Below are 26044 nucleotides of genomic sequence, written 5' to 3' on the forward strand. Positions count from 1 at the left end.
TGGTTAATACAAATAATTTCTGTATTAAATTGTTATTTTGAAGTGTTGGTTCAGTAACACATCAGAGATGGGAGACGGAAGTTGGTAAAAGGAATTTAATTTTAGCTAGAAATGAAAAAAGGAAGGTGGAGTTAGAGGAGGGACGAGAGCTGAAGAAATATTAGCATGGAATATGTAACCAAGAGAAACATATATATAAGGGCACCAATCTGCAGAAATAAAGCTGCTGTGTTATAATCTCCTAGTTTCTGGTCTCATTTGGGAAACAAGGCCAGGAATATATGGGCAGTTGTATGGCCTATTCTAAGTAATGCTTGATAGATGTACCCTTTGGGGGTGCAGATCCCCAAATTTAGTGAATGGGGTTGGTGATTTGGAGAGTTGCAGTCTAAAATTGTAACTCCTTCTTCATCGACTGAGATAGTTTAAAGAAAACAAATTAATACACAAGCACTACAAGATTCCAGATGTGTTCTTTCTGAATGAGCTTGGAAAGGTTCGTTTTTAATTGGTTCATTTTTTGAGGAAGAACATTTTATTACTATACAATTGTGCTTCAATAATAATAATAATAATAATAATAATAATAATAATAATGTTGGTGGTGATGGGCACACTGGGTGCCGTGCCAAAAGATCTCAGCCGGCATTTGGAAACAATAGACATTGACAAAATTACGATCTGCCAACTGCAAAAGGCCACCCTGCTGGGATCTGCACGCATCATCCAAAAATACATCACACAGTCCTAGACACTTGGGAAGTGTTCGACTTGTGGTTTTGTGAAACGAAATCCAGCATGTCTATCTTGTTTGCTGTGTCATACAACGTTGTTGTGTCAATAATAATAATGTTTATTTATACCCCACCTCCATCTCCCCCAAAGGGGACTCAGGGTGGCTCACAGATAATACCAGATAAAAACAATAACAATATACAATACATCAATAAGCAAAAACATACACAAATTATAAAACTTAAACATTTACCTCTAGAAATAAAAACACACTTAATAAAACGTGGAATTAAAAACAGTGAGATTATGATAATATACTAAGTAAAGTGCACATTATAAAAGTTAACAGTTAACTCAGATAACAAATAAAGTGCTTCAAACATGTATATTGCTCTGCTGTAGACTTGTAGAGGATAAAACTAAACTAGCACTACCCACTAAAAGAAGACATTAACATCACCCCCCACAAGCTAATAAATAAAATATTTGACATTGTCTTCCTGGAGGAAAATAATAGCAGGCTTCAAGGTCAGCGGCCAGAAAGAGTTTTTCTCAAGAGTCCGGATTTTACAGGTGGCTTCACTTTGCCCTGCATATGACACATCAGTGTGACATCTGGTGCTCCCTGCTACGAATAAAAGTGTGCATTTGGAATATCTAAGTTTTGGTCAAGCAGTTCAAGTAACATGCCAGCAAAAATAACAACCATAAAAATCCTTCTTCTATCTCTAAGCCTTTGTTTACGGAATGTCATCACTCTTCTTTCAATATTATCCCGTCAAACTTTTAGCTGCTCTTGGCAAATAAATGATCAATTCTGCAGTCTTTTAAATATGTCCAATTGATTCATCCCCTTTTTACATTCCACTAAAATCTTAAGATGATGCAAGCTTAATAGGGATCAGTATATTTCTATTTTTAAATAGCTGTGGAATTTGAGCCTTGTAAAGGTGGCAACAGGTTAAACCGTTGAGTTGCTGAACTTGCTGAACAAAAGGTTGGCGGTTTGTATCTGGGGAGCAGGGTGAGCTCATGCTGTTAGCCTCAGCTTCTGTCAAACTAGCAGTTTGAAAACATGCAAATGTGAGAAGATCAATAGGTACCGCTCCGGCGGCAAGGTAACAGCATTCCATGCAGTCATACCGGCCACATGACCTTGGAGATGTCTATGGACAACGCCGGCTCTTCGGTCTAGAAATGGAGATGAGCACCAACCTCCAGAGTCAGGGGAATGTCAGGGGAAAATCTTTACCTTTACCTTAAAGTTATCTGCAAATATGTTATAATCTTGACACAATTATTAGAAGTTTATTTTTGCATTCATTGCTTAAAGATCTGCAGAGAAAAGTTGTTCTTGTTGACTAGCAAAACCAGCACAGTTGCAACAACTCATTCTTCCTTGTGATTTCTGATAAAAGTACTCCATCCTTCAGATCATATTATTTTTACCCAATCTTGTCATCTTAAAGTGACCCTACTCTTGTTCTTGTTACAGTATGTCAGTTTGGCCTTTGTAAAGAAAATATCAGATGTAGGGAGGAAAATGGCTCCAAGTGGCAAAATGCTTTCATATGCTTGATAGGCAGATGTTACAACATTTTAGAGTCACTTAAACAGCTACAGATAAGCTAATTTCCTCCTCTTACCCCTCCTCCCCCCTTTGTCATCTGGATTGATGTTAAAGTCATCATGCCGGAACATTACCCTCCAAGGTCTTTTGCAATAAATAGTTTTATATTAAAACTCCAGACAGAATACAGCATACCGTTTTAAAGCCATCTGTATATTTCAGGCCTGGGTTTGGGATTATTATTTTAGATTTTTTCTGTAGAAAATATATACTATATACACCCAAAAAAAGGGAAAAGAAAATGAAAATCTCTATTAGGTCCATTGCAACTGGAAAATTTCTTGGGAACATCATTTCTTAAACAGAAGTGGATGTTTACTGCCATGTTGTCATATCGCTGCTAATTGACAAATACATGTTGAATATAGGGTAAGCACATCTTAAGTAACCTAACAGATGAAAAGGGCCACAGGTTCTCACATTATCTTTAGGGAAACTGTCAGCATTCTAAGATACATACTGTATATACTCGAGTATAAGCTGACCCGAATATAAGTCAAGGCACCTAATTTTATCACAGAAAACTGGGATAACTTATTGACTCAAGTATAAGCCGAGGGTGGGAAATGCAGCAGTTAACGAGTAAATTTCAAAATAAAAATAGATGCCAATAAAATTTCATTAATCGAGGCATCAGCAGGTTAAATGTTTTTGAATATTTACCGTATTTCAAAGAAAAGCAATAAACTAGCTCTATAAGTGGAAACGTAGGGGCAACAAAAACAATATGGTATCAACAATAACCTAATAATAATAATAATAATAATAATAATAATAATAATAATAATAATAATAAAACTTCATTTGGATCCCACCCTATCTCCCCATGGGGACTCAGGCTGGCTTCCAACATAGTAACAGGCAAACATTCAATGCTTATATAAACAATGCAGAGCTAGATATATATCTATAATTATAGATACTAATTTCACATATGCATTTCTCCCTGAAACGTTTGCAGATCCCTCTCTCTCTCTGTGTGTGCATTTCCCCTACAATATTTGCAAGCCCTAAAGGTAGATAGAGATTGCAAAAGCTTGCAAGGGGTTAATGCCTATATATCTGTAAGAGAGTTTAACAAATATTTCAGGGGAAATGCTTTCATAAGATTAATGAATATATATTTTTCTTCTTCCTGACTTGCAAGGGTTTCTCTCTTTTCAAAACATTCCCTTGATTAAGAGCAAGGGAGGCCTTGCAAAAGTAAACACTGATAAGGGAGGAGAAGAGAGAAATAGATCACATATTGCAAGCAACAGCCTGCAGGCTCCCTTGCCGGCCTTGACCTTGACCCGATTATAAGCCCAGGGAGGCTTTTTCCGCTCATAAATAAGGGCTGAAAAACTCGGCTTATCTTCCAGTATATACGGTACTTTACTATCTGTCAGTCAAACAAAAAGAAAGCACATTTTAAGGAGATGTGATCCCTCCTAAAAGTAACAAATGTTTATCATTGGACATGATGTTTCTCACCTAGGTATTTGGCATTTAGTGTGATTTGTTTTGCAACTAGTTACAAAAAAAAAAAAAAGGAATGCTGTGTGACTTCCAGTGGAGACCGCACCTCCAACCAGGGTGGAAATGCCATCAGAGGGTTTCCCCACAACACAGGAGGCTTCCTATGTTGTGCTGGCTCCAATGGATCCTGCATGGGCCCTCTGTAGAATGGCAATGCTTCCCATGTTTAATGGGGAAAGCATCGCCAAGATTAAAAAAAAAACAAAAAACCACTGCCCCTCTCTTTTTGCTGTGATACCAAATGAAGCGGGATGCTTCACCTGGCCTTTCTGATGAGGTTCATTGTCTTCAAAGTATATATAATGGTACAATAATTGCCTGCCTTCTCCAACCTGCTTCGCTCGATGACAACAGAAACCAAAAAATTATATGAGTTGTAATCTAACACACCTGGAGGAGACTTTATGCCATTTACTTTCTACGAAGAGATGTATAGCTCTGGGTGGTTATTGGGTTTCCAGTTTAAGTAAAACTTCCTCATTTTCATTTATATAAAGTTCCCTTTTAGAATATATTAATAATAGTTTTAGAAGGAAAGAAACTTTATGATAAAAGGACTAAGGGATTCTCATGAACAGAAGTGTTTGTGACTGGGTAACAATATTGCCAACCTAGCAGTTCGAAAACATGCCAATGTGAGTAGATCAATAGGTACCACTCTGGCGGGAAAGTAACGGCGCTCCATGCAGTCATGCCGGCCACATGACCTTGGAGGTGTCTACAGACAATGCCGGCTCTTCGGCTTAGAAATGGAGATGAGCACCAACCCCCAGAGTTAGACATGACTGGACTTAACGTCAGGGGAAAACCTTTACCTTTAACAATATTGTAGAGCTCCCAGTGGTGCAGCGAGTTAAACCATTGAGCTGCAGAACTTGCTGATCGAAAGGTCAGCAGTTCGAATTCCGGGGAATGGAGTGAGCTCCTGCTGTTAGCTTCAGCTTCTGCCAACCTAGCAGTTCAAAAACATGCAAATGTGAGTAGATCAATAGGTACCGCTCCGGCGGGAAGGTAACGGTGCTTCATGCAGTCATGCCGGCCACATGACCTTGGAGGTGTCTACAGACAATGCTGGCTCTTTGGCTTAGAAATGGAGTTGGACATGACTTGACTTAATGTCAAGGGAAAACCTTTACCTTATAACAATATTGTAACAATATTGTCCAATGCATGAGCATACATGTTAGGACATAAAGACTAAAGTTTTCAGGGAAATTATGTGGGAATATTTGCCTTGTGACCTTGAATTTCTATTCAGTTTCATGGGATATAGATTTCACTATATAATTCATGGCATATGGCATACCTAATTAGTGAGGAGTTTTAAAAATGATTTCTACAATTTGAAATGGCAATATTTCAAAATATCTGTCCAGCCAGCTGGCATGCATTTTAACCTGCCATATGTCCAATCCTAATACAACAAATGGTGTTTTCTTGCCGTGATAACCCCCCCAAATATTTTTTTTATTCCAGTTAGCATCATAATGTTGCATTTTGTAGCTTTAGCCTGAATTAATAAGGGATGACCATGCATAGATTCCTTTCCCAGCCATATTAATAACTCTTCAACCAGAAAAGGAGACATTTATTTCCATTACCCACTTCAGCCTTTCATAAAGGATTGGGAGTTTATGCTTATGAAAGGTGCAGCTGCATTAAATAGCATGGTTCTTCTCCATTAACTTAACAACCATAATGCGGCTTCTTACCATATGAAATTATATGCCTGAGCATAAACAGCAACAAAAGCTTGTTGGAAGATTTGCTCCTTATCTTGCCACAACATTAGCCTTTTCTAAAATCATCAGATAAAAAGTAATGAATCTGTCAAGATGCTCACATTGATACTTCTGATGATACCAGTAATTGTTGCGGAAATGGACAGAGGTTTATTTGCTTTATTGTTGTAAAATGTCTAGCATGGATTTGGGCTTTATTGTTAAATGTATTGTGTAGGAAATATTCAACATTAAATCTTGGTTTCATCATTTGGAAGAATATTTTTAAAAACACAGTTCAGGTGTGATCTCCCTGTAGATTTTGTGTCTTAATATCTCCCAACACAATCCTTATGAGAAAAGACAAAAAAGATAATTGGGTGTTATTTTCCCCAATGAATCTTGGAATTAATACGACTTACAAAAAAATTACAATTTGTTTGAATTTAAGGGAATTCTTTATGAAATTGGGTGTTTCCGGTACTTTCCACTGCAAACTAGGCACTCTAAGGGATTCTGATAGTTGTAGCCTCAAAGAGGAAACTTTTCAAGCCCTGGGCAGATAGTAGATTGAAATCTTGGTTTGATTTGCAGTAAATTACCAGCAGTTTCTGACCCTACAATTATTTAACAATAGCAACAAACTCCTCCCGAACCAGGTCTATGGGGAGGAAAAGCTTAAAGGTAGGCCAAACTAAGAGCATGATGTCCGTACAAAAGCACTGCAAAGTCAAATCACATACAAAGAATAAATATTTGGACTAGATATGTAATCATAGGAATCTTGCTTCTTATTTTGGTGCACTTCTGCTCTGAGCCAACTAGTATTGTATACCTGGCTCAAGCTGGTGGAGTTCCACATTCAGTTTGGATTTTTGAAAAAACACCCCCTCAAAATTCAATATATAGGATAATTGTGAAGTGCAAATGCACATTTTCCCCTAAATCATTGATGTCCTCAAATTAGGATTTTTCTGAATGTGTTCCTGACTCAAACATTATCCCTTTCATTCATAGTTTATTACAAGCACCTACAAAACACACAGAGTGAGACTTTGGTAGGTAATTGTTTTCTGTAATGTGGAGCCGTTCCAGGAGAAAAAAATATTTATTCCTTAGAGCCGGAAAAAGTAAAACCCCTTTTCTCTTCATTAGTGTCATGGTGTCTGCAACGTCAAAATGCTAAGTAACATAAAATGGAGTAAAGTTGAGTCCGAACCACAAATTGCTGATCCATCACAAGATGACTGGAAATGAATGGTAGCTGTGCTAAGCTAATGCTTAGTAGATTATACTCTTAAGCAATCGCCTACACAACCGAAAGCCTGATAAGATAAATGCAATGACGAAAAGTGCACAAGGAACAAAGGAGCATAAAGGACAGGAGCATCTGTCTCCAGGCTAGGATAGGAATTACTCAGCTAAGATGAAAGACCTTGGGTGACTTGATCAAGATAGATCTAAGAAAGATTTGAGTTTGTATTTGCATGTTGTCTCTGCTATCAAGATAATGGCAGTAGAATGCAAATCCCTCGTGCAATATAAAGATTGCCCTTTTAGCAATGGTCTGAGGTCACTGTGTACACCTTTCCTACAGATTGGGCTTCTTTATGTGGAAGCATTGCCTTTCCATCACTAAAACTTCACCCCATTTGATATTTTGAACTCTAACATGACAGGTTTCTTCAATTTCCAAATAGAGAGGGAAAACCCATCTCTTTTGCTTTGTACCACATTCACTTTGTAAAATCTCAAGTTCTTTCTATCTCAGATTTGAAGGTATTTGGGTAAATTCTTCAAAAGCGAAATGAAACAAACAAAAATCCCCTTCATTTATACTGGTCCAGATTCAATAGGCACACTATCTTCAACATTGGACCTCATCACAGTAGAGCTTGGATCCACTTTAAATTCACTTTAGGGAGGGGGCTTTAAACAGCTCAGCCAGTCAGATCCTGGGCCTCACCAAACTACAAACCTCAGAATTCTGCAGGAGTCGGAAACCGGATTTAAAGTGGATTCATGCCTTAGTGTGATGATGCATTGTATGTTGTATCACCCTATCAAGTAGATGGAAAGAACTTTTCAGGGGGGAAAAAGTCTCCCAATTCAGCTTAAACATTGTTGGAATACACAGAAATTCACACTCCAGATTTTTCACAGTTAAGTACTCAAAGTCCTGGACAAGAATAGATGAATCAGTCTCAATCGGATTTTTTAAAATTAAGTCTTTCCTTCCAAAAAATAGAGATATTTTGGTCATTTCTGCTATAAAGAGAGAGAGAGAGAGAGAGAGAGAGAGAGAGAGAGAGAGAGAGAGAGAGAGAGAGAGAGAGAGAGAGAGAGAGAGATTGTGGAAAAATTGCTAAAAGAGTGGATAACAAGGGATTGTTTGAAACTATTTTAGTTTCAATTAGGTGAGTTGGATGGGATATTAAATGGATAGTCAGTATTTGACTTCCAGCCCTTCGTATAGCATTGTTCTTTATAGAAGCTTCCAGGAGGATGCTCAACCAATGACATGACCTAATGACTGATTCTGCTTTTGTATTATTTCATTACAGATGCCATGTTTTCTAGAGAAATTGAGAAAGATCAACACTAAGACATATACATTTATTTTGGAAGGCTAGAAACCCTCCAGAAATGGGTTCTAAGTGGCATGAAAGGCTCTGGAGGAAGAGTGGGAAGAGAAGTTTTGTCACATTAGGTGTCTATGCCAGAGTGACTCTCAACTTTTTGTTCTCTTTCTAATTGCACAGGAGAAAGAGCCTTTCAGAAAGTGCCATATCTATATTTTATTAAAATGATTATGTGTTTAACCAATTTTTATTGATTGTATAATTATATTTTTTGAATGTAATATAATGTCAGTTTGTAAGTTGCCTTGAATCCCAGACTGGAAAAAATGTGAAATGCTGTTCTTCTTTTAGTTGTTGTTAATGATAATTCCTTGGCTGGATTCCTATACATTTTTGCAACTTCTTTATTATATACAAAAATATGATTTCCATTTGCAAAAAACCAGTGGGAACATAAGTCTGAAAATGTAATTGAAAACGGTGATGTCAAAATGTGATGGGACTTTTAAACTGACAAACACGTAGAACATAATATGCCAGGCAGAAAGCTTGCATTCTAGCAATATCAGGGAACGACAGGATTGAAGACAGAGAAAAGGACAAGATTATGTAATTTCATGATCTTCAAACTGAGATCCAGCACTTCTGCAAAAAGAATACACCTGGGGTTCCAATTAACAATAAGAGGTAATCTGGAAGAATTTTGAAATGTACTGACAACATATGGATGGAATTTCCATAGATTTGATCACAATAGCAGAATTACAAAAATAATGCTACCTGGAATGTGCTACTTTATTCCATGACGCTTCATTGGACTCTTTGATAGAATCCAAATCAGCCATGGTTCATAACTCCAGTCAGGGCCCCGCAAACTAAGGCCCGTGGGTCATTTACCTGGCTCCTGACCTAAACTTTAGACTTAGAGTTGACCTAAGTCTGAAACGACTTGAAGGCACACAACAACAACAATCCTAATTTTGGACTATTTCATCATAGTCTGGCCCCCCAACAGTCTGAGGGACCGTGAACCGGCCCTCCACTTAAAAAGTTTGAGAATCCCTGCTCCAGAATGGTAGATTGTGAAACCAAAAGAGAATGATAAGAATTGGTTATTGGTTTGATTATTTTGTGCTATTTTCTTCCTGGCTCCTTTGAGTTTCCCTCAAGTAAGTATAAATCAATTAATCAATCCAGTCCTTGTTCTATTTATTGTTATTTCACTTTCAAACTATAGGGTGACTTTTTGATGACTTCAGAAAAAAAGTTTCTAAAGAAAACCAATTACAAGTGTTGAGAACAACAAATTTTTGAAGTCTGAATTTTCAAAGGCTTCACAAGACAAATAAAAGACCGCCGAACAGAGAAGAATGGTGCGATGATTTTAAAGTACTTGAAAAGAACACTTATGATGACAGTACTTCTGCGAAAGTGAAAATACTTCTAGAAGGCACCCAGAGGTGGAAAATACTTCAGGCTGTGAAGGAGCAATCTCAAGAATTTGTTCAAAATAACCTTGTAGCACATCTTCCTATAGTGCTTTATAATAAGCATCACTTTTATAGTTCTACATATAGAACACATAGAGTGTATATAGGTATGAGGTCTTCACATCCCATTGTGAAAATGCATACTTAAAAAGACTTAGCTGTCTTAGTCAGTCACAGAATTAGAATCCTGTGGAATAAGGACAAGTACGTACATATCATTGTGTTTAATGGAGCTTACTCCCATAGAAAGAGTGGATACGATTGCAACTTATAGAGTGTTTTACTATCAGAGTCTCATATCTGAGCCTGAGTCACACTGTTCATCCAAAATTGTTCTCCACTGCACTCTACGGCTTTTGTAAATTGATGTGAATGTTCATTTTATTTGGGTTATATATAATCTATTTGATAGGTTACGTTTTATTTAACTTTAGGTGTCATGTTATAATGTGTTTTTATATGTTGGGTTATTTTGTGTTATTACATCTGTATTAGTTGTTGTTTGCCTTTTTGTTTGTTGGAATCTGCCAAGTCCCATTGGGTAGATAGGGTGGAATATAAATAAAGTTGTTGTTGTTGCTGTTGCTGTTGTTGTTGTTGTTGTTGTTGTTGTTGTTCCCAGGCAAGCCTCCCCAATGAACTAAATAAGGTAGATTCATTCACAAGTTAGACTTCAGATTTTGTGGGGCACCACCACCATCATCACTATCAACAAACCTTAGGTTAAATCAGTGGTTCTCAGCCTGTGGATCTCCAGGTGTTTTGGTCTACAACTCCCAGAAATTTTGGTGGTACTAATAATGATATTGTTGTTCTTATTATTATTTACTGCCAAAGTGCAGCATCTTGATATAGATGACTGAGAGTCCCATTTTTCACAGGCATCAACACATATTGGGTCACCCATGGCTTTCCTTACCTATCAGCAATCCATTTTGGAGCCCACTCCAAAATTATGCTACATATTTCTTCCATCTACAGAACAGATCCAACGGAAGTCAGTCTACCTAGGTGGCTTTGTCTGCTTCAAAAAGAGTCCTGTACACTTCTTATCGTCCTTGCTTAACAACAGTGTTCTGCACTTTCCCTCTCATCATCTGCTTCTCCATGGAGCACAGATTCTTCTGGAGCTATGATTCTCAGTCAGTAGCATACGGATTACTGTCAAGACACAGATGTTTTAGTTTCAGCACTAAAAATTATTCTCAATAATACTACTTCCTTTTAACCATTTACATTCTTTGTTTTTATCATTGTATCAAAAAAAGCTAAACATTATTGCAGTTTTGCACATCTAACAAAATTATCTCCCCCCCCCCCCCCAATATACTCACAAACAATAACACTGCAGTGTTTAGATCAATGGTTCTGTTTTGCTTTGGCCAACAGTCAGGAATCCTAGAAGCTGAAGTCCAAACATCTGGATGACCAAAGTTTGGGAAACTCTAGTTTGGGATCTTTAAAGGTAAGGACATGGACATAATAATCAATACAATAGCATAAATATTCTTTTTTTGAGAAAGTGGACTTTTTCTTCTATCATGGTCGGACCCAAATTATTTGACAGAATGATTGGTGGAGCATTAGATACAAAAGACCAAGAGCCACTGTTCTACAGAATCCTTGCAGCAGGGTATAGTAGCTAGAGGATGTTTTACAATTTAAATTTCCCCTCATTATCCTAGAGTAGTTCATGTCTTACCTAGTGCACATTCAACTTTTACCATATGCACGCAGCTTCTCACCCTAGAATAGAGACTGGTTTCCAGGTAGCCAACATTCTTTGAACTCCTCCGTTCAAACCCAAAGTCAGATGCCATGGCTTAATCCATCGGAAGCTTTTTAAGCAATACCACTTCACTCTTGTACCAATAAAGCATGTCATCTGCAAAGATCAAACAGAGCAACATGAAAGTTATGCACATGCCTAGACTTGTTGCACCAACTTTCAGTACACTTTATTGTCTTTGTTTCCACCTAAGCTGCATATTGCATGCATTTCTAGGTAATCCAGTAGCATAACTTCATGGCCCGGCATATCACATTCAAAGACTTTGTAACACTCCATTAAACATTAACATTTTAAGTAGGGTTGTCAAGGTCTGGAGCTCATTGACTTCTTATGTCATTGAGGAGTACTGCGTGATTCAGGATAATTCAAAAACACAAATTATACCTATTCTTGGAACAGTCACTTCAGAAAGTACTAACATAATTGCTGAAATTCCTGAAGTCATGGGTGGTAATGATTCCTGGTTTCAAGTATACAAGCTTTTTCTTGTTAGGCACTGCAGTACAAATACAGCAGTAAATTCCAACTTTACCATTAGAATCATATAATCACAGAATCATAGAGTTGGAAGAGACCACATGAGCCATCTAGTGCAACCCCCCGCCATGCAAGAAAAGCACAAAGTACCCCTAACAGATAGCCATCCAGGCTCTGTTTAAAAGCCTCAACATACCCATCCCTTTAAGCCACTCCTCATAGGGCATGGTCTCCAGACCTGTGATCACTTTAGTTGCCATCCTCTGGATATGGTCCAGCTTCTCATTAGGCAGAAGGAAGCAGTCACCTTGGGAAGGTTTTGGTTGTTGAGAATGGGAAGTAAACTATTCAATATTTAGTATCTAACTTGTATTTTCACCACCAGAGATGGAGAAAATTGATGATAGGATGTTCTGTTTCTTGCGTCAAAATAAACTGATGGTTTTTAGATGATATGCACCATAACACAAGTGTGCAAGTATATATGTTTTTGCATACGTTATATTTTCAGGAGGGGAAACATGCACTTACATTGCACCCAGTTTCTTGAATATAAGGAACACAGATTTTCATCCTGAATTGTTTCTCAATACACATAATATAAACAGGAGTGTCTCCAGGCTTCGTGCTGGTTTTGCAACATTCAGAAGATGATGCCAATGGATGGTATTAGTTTGGATTTTAACTTTCCATGCTACTTTCTAAATAGATGTTTCCCTTGGAAGCACTGAATCAGGAGAATATGAAGCTCCTGGACCTATTAACAATCCCCAGAAGTGTACTATCATGAGAATAATAGCTATAGCTACCTAAAGTAAATGTAATTATGTAAATTTATGCAAAGTTTCATATATTATTGTAATAACAAAATGATACTTTTAATTTGTTTTACTCTTTGTTTTTCCCTTGTTTTTCCCAAAAGTTGGAAAAGTTAATATTTTGGGCCATGCAGAATGACCCAGCCAAAGTGACCTCTGTCAACAATGACCAGGGGATTATGGGAATTGTGGCCCACAAAAGTAATTTTCCAAACTTTGTTTCTTCCACAATTTTATAAGTATTTCTCTTTTTTAATGCCCTTCAGTACACTAAGATGACTTGACAACATAAGAGTTTAGAAAACAAGTGGCATGCAGAATTACATTGAAAAGTAAAGTGTTATTTCTTATCCTTTCATAACACTCTTAAAAGTCACTTCTGCTTTCTATGGCCCCTTCCAAACAGGCCCTATATTCCAGGATCTGATCTCAGGATTTCTGTTTATCACAGATTATCTGGCAGTGAAGACTCATATAATCCAGTTTAAAGCAGAAAACCTGAGATCAGATCCTGGGATATAGGGCCTGTCTAGAAGGGCCCTATGTAAGTATCAGGGTGGGAACTATATGGCTTCATGGACCAGAGGCCATATGTGTGAAGGCCTTCTCTTCAGATTTCCAGGCGCATTCCCTGATCTGAAAAAGGGGGGATTAAAAAATCAGGACTTTCACTTCCTGGGGCTTCTATGGTGCATTTTCCATTAAAATGTTATTTCAAGGAGATATATGTTTGCCTTAGGACTGCCATAATTCAGAAATGACTTGTAGGCTCAATAGAAATATTCTCTCCTCATGATTAGCATTTGATCTTCAACCCATAGTGTTCTCTAGGTTGACTTCAAGAGTTGGAAGACTGTGATTTCCAGTTGGTATCCAAAAGTACATACCATTAACTATTTGCAGTGGAAGGCTTTTCCAACTAGATTGCTCAGATGATGTAGTTTTTAAAGTATTTTAGTAATGAAAGTATAATGTGTGCATCTGAAAGAATGGATACTAAAGAAGCCTTCTCCAACTTTGTGTCCTCTATGTGTTTGACATACCACTCCATCATTCCCAGACATAGAGGGGACCTCAAATGGAAAGACTCCCAGAAGAGAATATTCATAATGGAATGTAATTTCAAAATATCACTCATTACAGTTGGTGAAACTGAGTCCAGCAAGAAGGGATTTTGGTTTTCATAAATTTACCTTAAACAGCAGTCTTGTGATAGTGACACTCTTCCATACAGTTTAAATATTAACTTCACACCATGAAAGCATATCCTCAAGCTCTAAATTTGCAATAACATAACCTAAGTAAGGGTGGGTTTTGTTTTTTTTAAAAAAATGGCATTTTTTTCTTTCAAGGTCTCAGGTAGTGACACAAATCCAAATGAAGCACATTAGTGGCAATCTGCAACAGTTATTTCAATATACCTTTACTTTACTAAGAAAAGAGCCTTCTAGAGTCCCACCCAGTCTAGTTCAGGAACTTTATGGTCAAGACTTGAAAGTGAGGTACAATTTCAGGAGAGGAGAATATTAAAGGAATATTATTATTCTTCCTCATGTACTATATCACTCCTCTCAAGAGCTCAAAGTCAATCCTTTATTGTTATAGAATGGGATGAAAAGGTGTTCAAAAGGTGTGCTTTTCCTCTCCAAAAATATTTCCTTAACATACATAGAATTTGGATTTTTTTTGGTGCAAAATCTGGTTGACAGAATCACAAGAGTGTGAATGTATGGGGGACCACAAGGAAGGCGAAATACTGGTATTTAAAGAATTACAATTAGAATTTAGACCAGAGTTTGAAAAAATAGAAGATGTTAGACCAAAGCTTAGAGAGTTACTTTTAAGAGTAAGCATGAGATTCAGGTGCCCAGCTTTTCAATGCTTGCTATTTTTCTTATTAGTAAAAGGTTTTCCCTGATGTTAAGTCCAGTCATGTCTGACTCTGGGGGTTGGTGCTCATCTCCATTTCTAAGCCGAAGAGCCAGTGTTGTCTGTAGACACCTCCAAGGTCATGTGGCCGGCATGACTGCATGGAGCGCTGTTACCTTCCTGCCGGAGCAGTACCTATTTATCTACTCACATTTGCATGTTTTCGTACTGCTAGGTTGGCAGGAGCTGGGGCTAACAGCGGGCGCTCATTCCGCTCCCGGAATTTGAACCTGGGACCTTTTGGTCTGCAAGTTCAGCAGCTCAGCGCTTTAACACACTGCGCCACCACCAGGGGCGTAGTGTGTTAAATAAAAATAAAATTTATTTAATTTAATAAAATTGTTAAATAAAATTTCTTATTAGAGCAATTTTATTTGTTGCTGTTTTAAATGCTACATTTTATTAATTTTACAATTATTTATTTCTGGTGGAATTAATTTAAATGGTTCTGATCTTATTTTTGTTTTATTTAATGTCGATTGCAATGCCTCTGCAATATATCTTTCGGTACACTAATTTAAAACTAATTTGAAGATACAGATTTTAAAACTTTGCTTTAAGGCAGCCATACAATTTGTGCTAAAAAGTAACCAATTTTAAAAGGCACATGTCTACTCAGAAATAGTCCCCAGCTGTGACTTTATCCAGTAATTCCTTCTAAAGAGAAAAGTATAGGACTACACTGTTCCTTTATCTATCTTAAAAAAATAGGCATGCATGTATTAGGTATTATAGGTGTTTTCTTTTTCCAAGATAAGATGTAGGCAATTATAAATACTAAATTGTGCTAACCACACTTTGAAGAGTAGCTTTTTTTTCACGGTCAAATATGCTTACAAGATTTATGTCACCAAACCCATAAAGACAGAGCTGGAGGCAAGAAGCTGATGAGTTTTAGGAAAGGACTAGTTGCAAGAAAGTGTTAACACATTTATTGTCACTTTAGGGGAAGGTATATTTTACAGTCTTATCAGAGCAGCTGCTAAACTAAAAAGACACCGATCTTTGCATCTGGCTAAGGAAACCAGACATGGACCCATGATTGACAGTCAGTGCTGAGCTGATCAGATCTATTTTCTTTTTTACTCTAAAATGCCTTGTTACCTTAAACATTATGCCAAGGAATCTGGCTGGTGTGGCCTGCTTACAGCCTATGGACGTTTCTGACTGTATTAATTTTGTTGTCAAAGATACAGCTGTTATAGGAAATATTTTGCATTTTTAGTACCATCTGGCATGTCAAAAGCAGCCACCGCATGTCAAATGCTGGCAGGTTTCCATTTTTTAAGTGGGTAATATGGGTGCTTTGAAAAAGGGGCTGTCAGAATACAGACTGAGAGGAGTCATTAATCTGAGCTGTTTTCAACTTTTTGATCATGCGGCAAATCCTACCATGCCTCAATTAAAGCAAACAAGCTTATGACTGTATAAGAGTCAACACAATGGCTCATCATTTCTAAAGTGATTATCAAATCTCTCCCCCCCCCCCCCAAACATTGGTGTCCCACAGTATAGTAGACACAGGAAAGACATGGGCAAACATCAGGATATTTTGTGTAGAGAGACCTTGTGTCAAGGTGACGATGATCCATCATTAGGTGCATGAATACTTTCTTAATGACAATCATTGCACTTCATCTCTCTCAAGAATCTTCTTGCGTGCCTGCTCTCATTGCTTGCTAGTTTGTGACCTTTTTATTTTACAGATGGTTTATTTGAATGTTAAATAATATTTGTTTCATACCAGCAATCTAACAAAAGTGAGAGACATTATTCCAATTGTTTTATTTAGTGGCACTTCATTCAGAACTCCATTAGCACATGAAAGACACCAAGTTTCCCCAAAATATTAACAGTAGTGTGGAATACAAAAAGAGAGTATGGGGAAAAAAGAGAGGGGAGACTAAGGGATAGATGAGAACAAGGAGGGTCCATGTGACACTGGGACAATGGGCCTCACCAGGCAGGACAATTTCAGCATCTTAGGATGCTTCCATCCTTTCTTGGGGACAGAGCCCCACGCTGGCCATCACACCAACATTGTGTGACTTCTGATGAAGGTCTCACCCCCAAGTGGGGTGGAAGCATCCTTGGAGACTTCCTCCACAACATGGGAACATGCTCATGTTGTGCTGGTGCCAATGAAGCCAGCACAGGTCCTCGTCAGGAGGGCAATACTTCCTACATGTGATGTGGGAAGCATCGCTGTGAGGGAGCAGTGTGTGGGGTGACAGATTCACCCCACTGTCCCCTCTGTCTGGCAGGGAAGACAGACGAAGCAAGATGCTCTGCCTAGTCTTTGTGATGATCATCAGTCTGCTGATTTCATGAAAGGTCTGCAAAGTCCATGGCTACTAAAAAGGAAAAAAATTAATGGGTTCTTGAGCAAATAAGACTTGTATTCTCCTTAAAGACCAAGAGGAACTTTTGCCATATAATGAAAAACAATCTCACTGGAAAAGTTAGTAGTAAAGTGGACGGCATTAAGAAAAAATGAAGACACCACAACTGGTCGGTTAATTTGATGAAGGAGGACACAATTGCTTTGAGGTTGTAAGATCTGAGCAGGGCTGTTGGTGACTGGGGCTCTTGGAGATCTCTTTCATAGGATCAGGGTAGGCTGACATTAACCTGATAGCAAATAACAACAGCAATAGTTTTATTACAGAGAAGAGGTAGTTTCCTTCCTCAAATACCACTATAACTACTTGTCCGAACGGATCTCCTCCTATGAGCAAGTAAGATCCTTACGGTCATCTGGTGAGGCCCTGCTCTCGGTCCCACCTGCCTTGCAGGTGCGGCTGGTGGGAACAAGGGACAGGGGCTTCTCGGTGGTGGCTCCCCGGCTGTGGAACACCCTTCCCAGAGACATATGACAAGCCCCAACCCTTGAGTTTCAGAAGAGCCCTTAAAAACATGGCTAATTGCTCAGGCTTTCAATGAATAAATGGCAAAGATGACATGGAATGATTTTGGCTGTAGCATGAGGCTTCTTGAACAAATTGATCTAACTTTTTATTAAATCTTTTATATTTTATATTTTTATATTTTATATTGTATTTATAATTTTTAATTGTTTTATATATTGTGTGTTTTAACTGTGTATAGGCATTGAATTGTTGCCATTATTGTATGCTTCCCTAAGTCCCTTCGGGTGAGAAGGGCGGGATATAAATATTGGAAATAAATATAACTTGACTAGCTGTAAGCATTGTGTTGCTTTCCTTCTTCAATTTTGAGAGCTGGAGGGTGGCATTTGGTGTTCTGTCTCAGGCTGCAAAATGACATTGGCCTGGTCTCAGCAAAAGTGCTCAGGTTTTACTTTGGTTGAGAGAAAAGGATTAAAGGATTAAGCTAAAGTTTAAAGATTAAGACACTTCTCAACTTTTTGTTGTTCCATGCCTGGTCAATACATTCTCCTTGGTAGGCAATAAAATGAAGTGGCAGAGTGATTGAGATGGCAGGTAAAAGTGCTATCACTTTTGCCTGCAGGTACACAATCACGCCTGAAAATATCTCTTATGAACAGACACAAGGGATTAAAGGGCTAAAACAGGGCCTTTTTCATTGTTGCCCGTCTTCCGTCCCCAAGAGTATTTTTAACAGAAAAGACTATTTTAGAAATGTGTTATACCACACATATGCAATTGGACATGGTGATGTGCCTTCTACGTTCTGCAGGTCTTTGTGATGAAGGCCCCCCCCCCCATCATGTTGATTTAGAAGTAAGCCATAATTTGTTGATTTCTAAGACAATCTAAATCCAAATCCGGGTTTACTCACTCCTTAGCTCCACAACCCATCCATGCAGTATCCTTATACCATTCCATTAACTGTCCAAATATCCTTCGTTTTGAAGATCAGTGAGTGACTGGGAAGTGTTTGGGACTTGAGACTTGGAAATAAAGGGATCAAAATCCAAGCTGAAGAAAATTCTAGGGTCTTAGTGGGAAACCAAGAATCATGAGCCATTCAGCACATAAATACAGTGCCTTAATAGTTGAACATCCTACTATCTTGTGTTTTTGTGTGTGCATTCACCACATGCATGAACAACTTCAGATCAAAGAAATGTGTTGGTTCCCATAATGAATATCAAGCTAGGCATTTGTAGGTCCTCCAGTTGCACTGGAGATCCTTGAGATTCCTAAAGAGAGCTTATCTTGGGTTCTTCCTGTATAATAGTGGGTTCTTCCTGTATAATTTTCCCACTTTTCCACTGCAGCCCTGACAGCCATGAAATTGGAGGGCCTACTGTACTTCAGAATATGTCTAATTGTCTAATATGTCAGAATATGTCTAGAAGTTACTTCTGCATAAATCCATTCTGCATGGGAGTAACTCTTTCATTCTCTTAACTTTTTTTGTAATATATTATGTCTTTTCTTATGACATTATTCACAGTGAAAAAAGAGGGTCATATCCACTGGCCTTCATGAAGTAGAATCATATTTTGTTGTAGGTTCGAATATGGAAATTTGCACTTTGTATTCACAATCAGTACCACATATGAGTGTTTGCTGGACAACGGGGAATTGCAACAGGGATGCTGTTTCTGCCTGTTGTGATGGGGATTGCTCAGGGGAAGGGATGAAAACAGCAGCTAGCCACTTCTCAAGTGACAGGAAAAAAATTTCCTATTGATTGCAGTGTCTCCTGCCTTGTAAGTGGGAATTGCACAGCACCGTAAGTGTACTTATGCATACATAAAGACTGTACAGGATTTCTGCCACAAAGTCTAAAAGATTTATTACATATTTTATACCACTATCTAGTATCTACTGCCTTGAATACATAGTATAATATTCAAGCACAACTGTACTATATGAATTGTGTTCATAGCTGTGGATAAGACCAGAGTGAAAGGACCACTGGCTCTAAACGAGTAGAAAAAAACCATTCTCACAATAAGGAAGACAGTTGAAACATGACAAACATTTGTTAATCCAGCATAATGTCTGTTCAGCTGTTTATCATCCTGAAATAGTAAAATATGGCTGAAGTGGGAGGAAAGGGGCCATCCCTTGCAAGATAACTTCAGCAAAGCTGAGTCACTGATATTATTACTTCTTCTATCAGCTATAACTAAGTACAATAGAATACTATATGGTATTGTCTTTAGATTAACTGGAACTATCTATTTACCTTTCCCACTGGCTCTCATATGAATGAAATGGAAATAGTCTCCTTTCCCATAAAGCTAAATGCCCTTGAAGCCAACATCTTACCATTAATGGCCTCATTATGCTCTCTAAACACAGAAACCAAAGAATCAGGGAAAGGGTTGTTGTATGTCTTTCGGGCTGTGTGGCCATGTTCCAGAAAGACTAAACAGGGTAGTGGAAATGCACAGCACAATGGTAGAACTGATTATGATGCAAACGGGACAGAAAATCCTAGCCCAAATTTTCTGTTCTGCAAAATTGTGTAATTATTCAAGGATGGGGCTAAGACACCAAGCAGGGCTAGGGTAAGACATATTGTTGCATGAGGCAAAACACAAGAAGGCACTTCTACCCCTCCCCCATTTCTTATAATGGAGCATACTGGGAAGGGCAAAATTCTGTCCCCTCCTCTCTTCTGCCTCCTGAGTTAGTTGAGGCCAAATTACTTTAGCATTTTGAACTCAGGGCCAATCTACACTACCACATTAATGTGTGACAGTAATCACATTAGCCTGGGCAATCCAAATGACGCCTGAGGCTAATGCGATGTAACCCAGAATGAACCTTTTATCCCGGGGGGGGGGGGGGACTTTTGCTGTTGCTATAATAAATAATAATGATGATGATGGCTTTATTCTTATACCTTGCCACCATCTCCCAAGCGGGACTCCGGTTGGCTTACTTATTGGACAATGGCCATAGGCACAATACAAACGACCCATAAAGGTAAAAAAAAAATCAAAATAATAATACAAAACAGTTAAAAACACAGTTTCAATAAAACACCAGAATTTCAAACATACACAATACTCATCTAAATCAGTTGCTGTATTACAATGGGCGTGATCAGGATATACAAGGGTCGGTCAAGGGCATGGGGTAGTGCAAGCAGCATAGATAGGGCCAGGTATAGGATAATGTGAAATATCAGCATAATCTTCTGGAACCTAGGGATTGGGCATTTGTGACTATGGTTGTGAAGACTTCTATTGGTGAACATGTCTAGCAGTTCCCACAGCTATCCTATGCTCCCTGGGCTCAGGCTGCTGGGGGGAGGTGGTATGGCAGTGCCTCTTCCCCACTCCTCATTTTGCCTCCAAGGGTTGGTGAGTGGCCTGCCTTGCAGGGCTGGTGTGCAGCCATTTTGCAGGCCTTGCTTGCAAAAGCTCAGCAGAGCAGGGGGGAGGAGCAATCAGACAGCCATTATTGTAGATGTAGTCTGATTGGCTGATGCAAATGGGGAGAAGTTGCTTAGCAACTGGAAATAGGCAGAGCCGAAGTGACAGTTGGAGCTAGGCAGCCAGGAGAGTTCTGTTCTGTTTGAAATTCAGTTAGTTAGAGAGTTGGTTTTTGAAGTGGGAAGATAGAGATAGGTTTGGGGACTGTGATTTTAAAAGGAAGCTTCTTTGAGGAATATAGTTAAAAGCCTTCAGGAAAGGAAGGGATGAAAACTATATTGTGACTGGTGTTGGTGTTAAATCCCAGGAGAAGTGGATTTAAAAGTTGAAATCATCCTGTTTGTGTTTCCTTTGTGAAGGAACATATTTCCACAGAAACCAAGTTATAAAACCATCCTTTGGTAAGAGAAAAAACCTAACTTGTTATTGAACTCACTACAGATCTTTACTGTTATTGAAACCACTATGCATTATTTACTGTTCAAAATACAAATAAACTACAACTTCTTGTTCTCCTCACATAAAGTGTTTTGTGTGACTTTCTCTCAATATCCTAACACAGAAGAGGCTCCTGAATAAAACTGGTGGCAGCATTAGTAGAGGTAGTGAATTCTAATCCTCTATATTTTTGGTGGCAGCTGAATCAAAAGCCTTTTTGGCAATTTTGAAAAATCTTCTAAATTCTATTATTTTTGAAGTCAATCCTCTATAATGGCACTCAGAACTTGTGTGATGCAGCTTTGGGGTCGGAGGGTTCTCTCTCCAAAGCTCAAGTTGCATCTACCTTCCTCAGCTGAAATCTTTCATACATTTCCTACCTATTCAAGAAATCTCTCCAGTTTATGTTTCAGGTCCCAATTCACATTACCAGCGGCTGTTATTGGTTTTGTTCTACGTGCTTTTATTAGAGCAAAGGGATTTTCCTTAATTTAAACCTTGATTTTGGCAAAGCAATAGCCTAGCATGAGAATGTGAAATCAATAGTGCCATGCATCTTTGTACCACATTAGGACATTTATTTACTTATTTATTTACAACATTTCTACCCCGCCTTTCTCATCTGAAGGGACTCAAGGCGGCTTACAAAACTGGCAAAATTCAATGCCGATAATACAAACAATAATACAATACATAATGGAGACTAATAAAATCCTGTTGTAGACAAACTGCTCAGGCACTGTGAATAACACAAATGACTCATGAATTGGGGGAAGAGAAGAGGGAAAGTTTGCCACTGCATATGAATGCTCTGCCTTCAGGGTCTCCATAAGTAGCAGCTGAAACAAGCTCTAAACTAATCAAGCCCCTTATAAAGTCAAAGAAGAAGGAGTTTGATGAGGCACAGCTGCACCCAATCTTTCCCAAACCTTCCAAAAGATAGAAAAGAAAGGAAACATCCTCAGAGGATGGTCTCCTGCCGGTACCTCACATTACAGACTGTGTTGTGAAGTGTCTTTCCCATGGAAAGGTTCCCCTTTCACAAGGACAGTGCTGGATTACTGCTGTGCTAAAAATTGCCTCACTTAAACAATTTAGCCCACTGTTTATTTTGTTTATTTTATTTTTCTATCTATTTGTTTATTTGTATCCTGTCTTTCTCCTGATATAGGGACTCAAGGATGCTAACAATAAATATAAAATAATGCAAATTAAACAATATGAATACATTAAAAATATAAAAACAAGCTATTTACGTGATCAACACCATTAAATATTAAATATTGATATACAATAGAGTATCGGTTATCCGACATAAACTGGCGGGCAGAATGTCAGATAAGCGAAACTGTTGGATAATAGAGAGGATGACAGAATAAAGAGCCTCTTCCCTTGTTGCTGGGGAAGAGGTTCCTCCTCCTCGGCAGGCTGGCCGTTGAGGAAGAGGAGGAGACGGAAGAGGACAAGTGGCGGGGACTCTATTGTACATTAAAACACCACGTTCACACCAACATGCCAATCATACTGTTCCCAGAAGTCTATTCCTCATCAATCCATTAATGTCAATGACAGAGGAACATTTTCACCTGGTAATGAAAGGCAAGCAGGAATAGCGCCATCCTGGTCTTTTTAAGGAGAGTATTCCAGAGTCTGGAGCCGTGGTGGCGAAGTGGGTTAAAGCACTGAGCTGCTGAACTTGCAGACCAAAAGGTCCCAAGTTCAAACCCCGGGAGCGGCGAGAGCGCCCACTGTTAGCTTCAGCTTCTGCCAACCTAGCAGTTCGAAAACATGCCAATTTGAGCAGATCAATAGGTACCGCTCTGGCGGGAAGGTAACGGCGCTCCATGCAGTCATGCTGGCCACATGACCTTGGAGGTGTCTATGGACAACGCCAGCTCTTCGGCTTAGAAATGGAGATGAGCACCAACCCCCAGTGTCAGACATGACTGGACTTAACATCAGGGGAAACCTTTACCTTTTTTACTATTCCAGAGTTAGGAGCAGCCACTGAAAGCTTCTCTCCAGGCCCATCCAGATGGAGTCCATAATGCAGGTCCTCTCAGACATTTTCCTGAGTAAAAGAGAATTAATTTGAGACAAAGCAGGAAAACCCTGCTTTATCCCGAATTAGTTTGATAGCCCATTAGACCGGTGCTTTTGTGAAAGGCGTGGTTCTAATGGGCTATGGGCCCTGTTGGAACAGGGCCACGGGTAGTCCTGGAACTATCCAGAGGCCTGTCCGCACACCCATCTCGTACCTTCTGGACTCCTGGAGCCCAAAGATGCAAGATGGCCTCTACCCCCTTCCCAAAACCCCCCAAACTGCCTTGAAAAGAAAAAGAAAACTTACCAGGAGCCATCAAGCCTGATTGAACATACCAATGATGCCTGAGGAGATTGGGGGGGGGGGGGGGGGAGCCAGGATTGATCCTCCCCTGTCTTCTTGCATGTCATTGGTATGTTCCATCAGGCTGAAGAGAGGCTTGATGGCTCCTGGTAAGGCTTTTTTTTTGGGGGGGGGGGGAGGGTTGGATGGTAAGTGGACAGCCAAATGGGCAAAGCCCATTTTTTTCCCCCTGGCTGTGCAAACTTAAACCTTCTCCAAAATGTGTTCAAGGTCTGTCTGGAACTGCCCTCCCTTGTTTTCACCAAATGAGTTTGAGAGGGTGGAGGGACAGAGAAAAGGCCCTCTCCAGATGATCGTGGTACTCTAATCGGTTCATAAAGAGATACGGCCCTTCAATTAACTTGGACCCAAGTTGTATAGGGCTTTATAGGTCCAAACTAATACTTTGAATTGTACCTAGACATGATGATGATGATGATGATGGGAAGAAGAAGAAGAAGAAGAAGAATCTTTATTTATACCCCACCCCCTCTCCCTGAAGGGACTCAGGGCAGCTTACAGCAAGCAGTACATACAAAAATAATATGTTTGGCAAATGGGCTTAATAACAAAAGACCCCCACCATAAAAGTATACAGCAGAGTAGCTTATTTAGCAGCAGCAGCAGGATGATCCAGAACCAGTAGCCAGTATAAGATGAAATAAAAACACAGACAATTGTTTTCTTCCTATGGAGGCTTTTCTTGTAGGAAAATAATATGGTTACAAAAAGAAGGTTTCCATAAGGCCCGGGCTGTGGCGCAGGCTGGTGAGCAGCCAGCTGCAGCCAGCTGCAACAAATCACTCTGACCAAGAGGTCATGAGTTCGAGGCCAGCTCGGAGCCTGCGTTTGTCTCTGTCTTTGTTCTATGTTAAGGCATTGAATGTTTGCCTTATATGTGTAATGTGATCCTCCCTGAGTCCCCTTCGGGGTGAGAAGGGCAGAATATAAATACTGTAAATAAATAATAAATAAATAAATAATAAATCAAAATTCTTTATACTTCCTTAGTATATCTTTGCTTCAGCTTCTTGCCTTCAAGCTGGGCTTCTCTCTCAATTTTCAAACCGTAGAAGTCAAACACAGCACTTTTTACACCAAGTCATTCTTTACACAAAAGGAAGTCTTCACACAGGAGGAGTGACTCACTCACAGGCACACCTGCTTATATTACCCTACTGGTTTTCCTTAGTCATTGCATCATTTTAACTCTTTCAGTGCCTGTACATCATTTTTTGTAATTAAAAATACACTGTTAATTTTGAATATTTCTGACATAATAGAAGCAATAGACAAAAATAATAAGCAAATATTGCTACATGGAATTAAAAACATATTAATAAAACATTAATAAATAACAGTTTAAAAACAATTTACTCTCAGGATGGGAGCCAATGTAGCTGTTACAACAGGTGATTGCTCCTTGAAGCCAGTCCCAGTTAATAACCTGGCAGTGTTTTTTTGGACCAACAGAAGTTTATGAGCACTTTTCAAAGGCAGCCCCTTCTAGAGCGAATTGCAGTAATCCAAATGGGATGTAACCAAGGCAGGTACCACCGTGGCCAGATCTGTTGTCTCGAAGAATGGATGCAAATATTGATTCTATTAAAGATCTCTATAGTATCTATAACAAATGTGTGCAACGAGCATGAATAGGCCTGCAGTCAAAACAGGACTTCAGCATTCAAAGGGGATTGTCAGGCTAGATGCAAAGAAAAGGACATCTATTTAAAATTTTGTCTTCTGCAAAACTAATGTTTTATTAAATCAGGCCAACTAGGCAAGGGGAAGAAAGAGAAAGTACAAAATGTGTAAAAGAACAAAACGTTTTTAAACAATGGAGGTAACCACTGTGAAGTTTGGACATGCTCAATAGCCCTGGCATGCTATTTGGCAGCTGAACAAGAAAATTGGGATGTGTGTAAATTTGTGTAGTACATGTTTGGTTTTTTCATCTCCTAGACTATGCAGACTATAGCCAGAGCAGGGGACCTTCTTCAAGAAATGAAGATACATGGCCTATTGCAGGGGTCCTCAAACTTTTTAAGCAGAGGGACAGTTCATGGTCCTTCAGACTGTTGCGGGGCTGGACTATAGTTTGAAAAAACATGAACTAATTCTTGTGCATACTGCACATCTCTTATTTGTAGTGCAAAAAAAAATGAAAGAACAATACAATACTTAA

At 38.9% G+C, this 26044-nt stretch overlaps 1 long non-coding RNA gene across 3 annotated transcripts; it reads right to left on the reverse strand.

Moving 5' to 3' along the window:
- Positions 1–288: 288 nt before the first annotated feature.
- On the reverse strand, positions 289–25260 carry LOC107982885 (uncharacterized). 3 transcript variants are annotated; one of them, XR_010006715.1, is made up of 6 exons: positions 24863–25260; positions 23449–23544; positions 11379–11561; positions 10596–10837; positions 4699–4835; positions 289–415 (listed from the first exon to the last, which is right to left on the reverse strand). It is a non-coding gene; the product is annotated as an uncharacterized LOC107982885 (long non-coding RNA). The 3 variants fall into 3 exon arrangements; XR_010006716.1 differs by lacking the exon at positions 23449–23544; XR_010006717.1 differs by lacking the exon at positions 4699–4835.
- Between the last annotated feature and the right edge of the window lie 784 nt (positions 25261–26044).

This window comes from Anolis carolinensis, chromosome 5 (assembly GCF_035594765.1).
Source record: "Anolis carolinensis isolate JA03-04 chromosome 5, rAnoCar3.1.pri, whole genome shotgun sequence".
Lineage (NCBI taxonomy): Eukaryota > Metazoa > Chordata > Lepidosauria > Squamata > Dactyloidae > Anolis > Anolis carolinensis.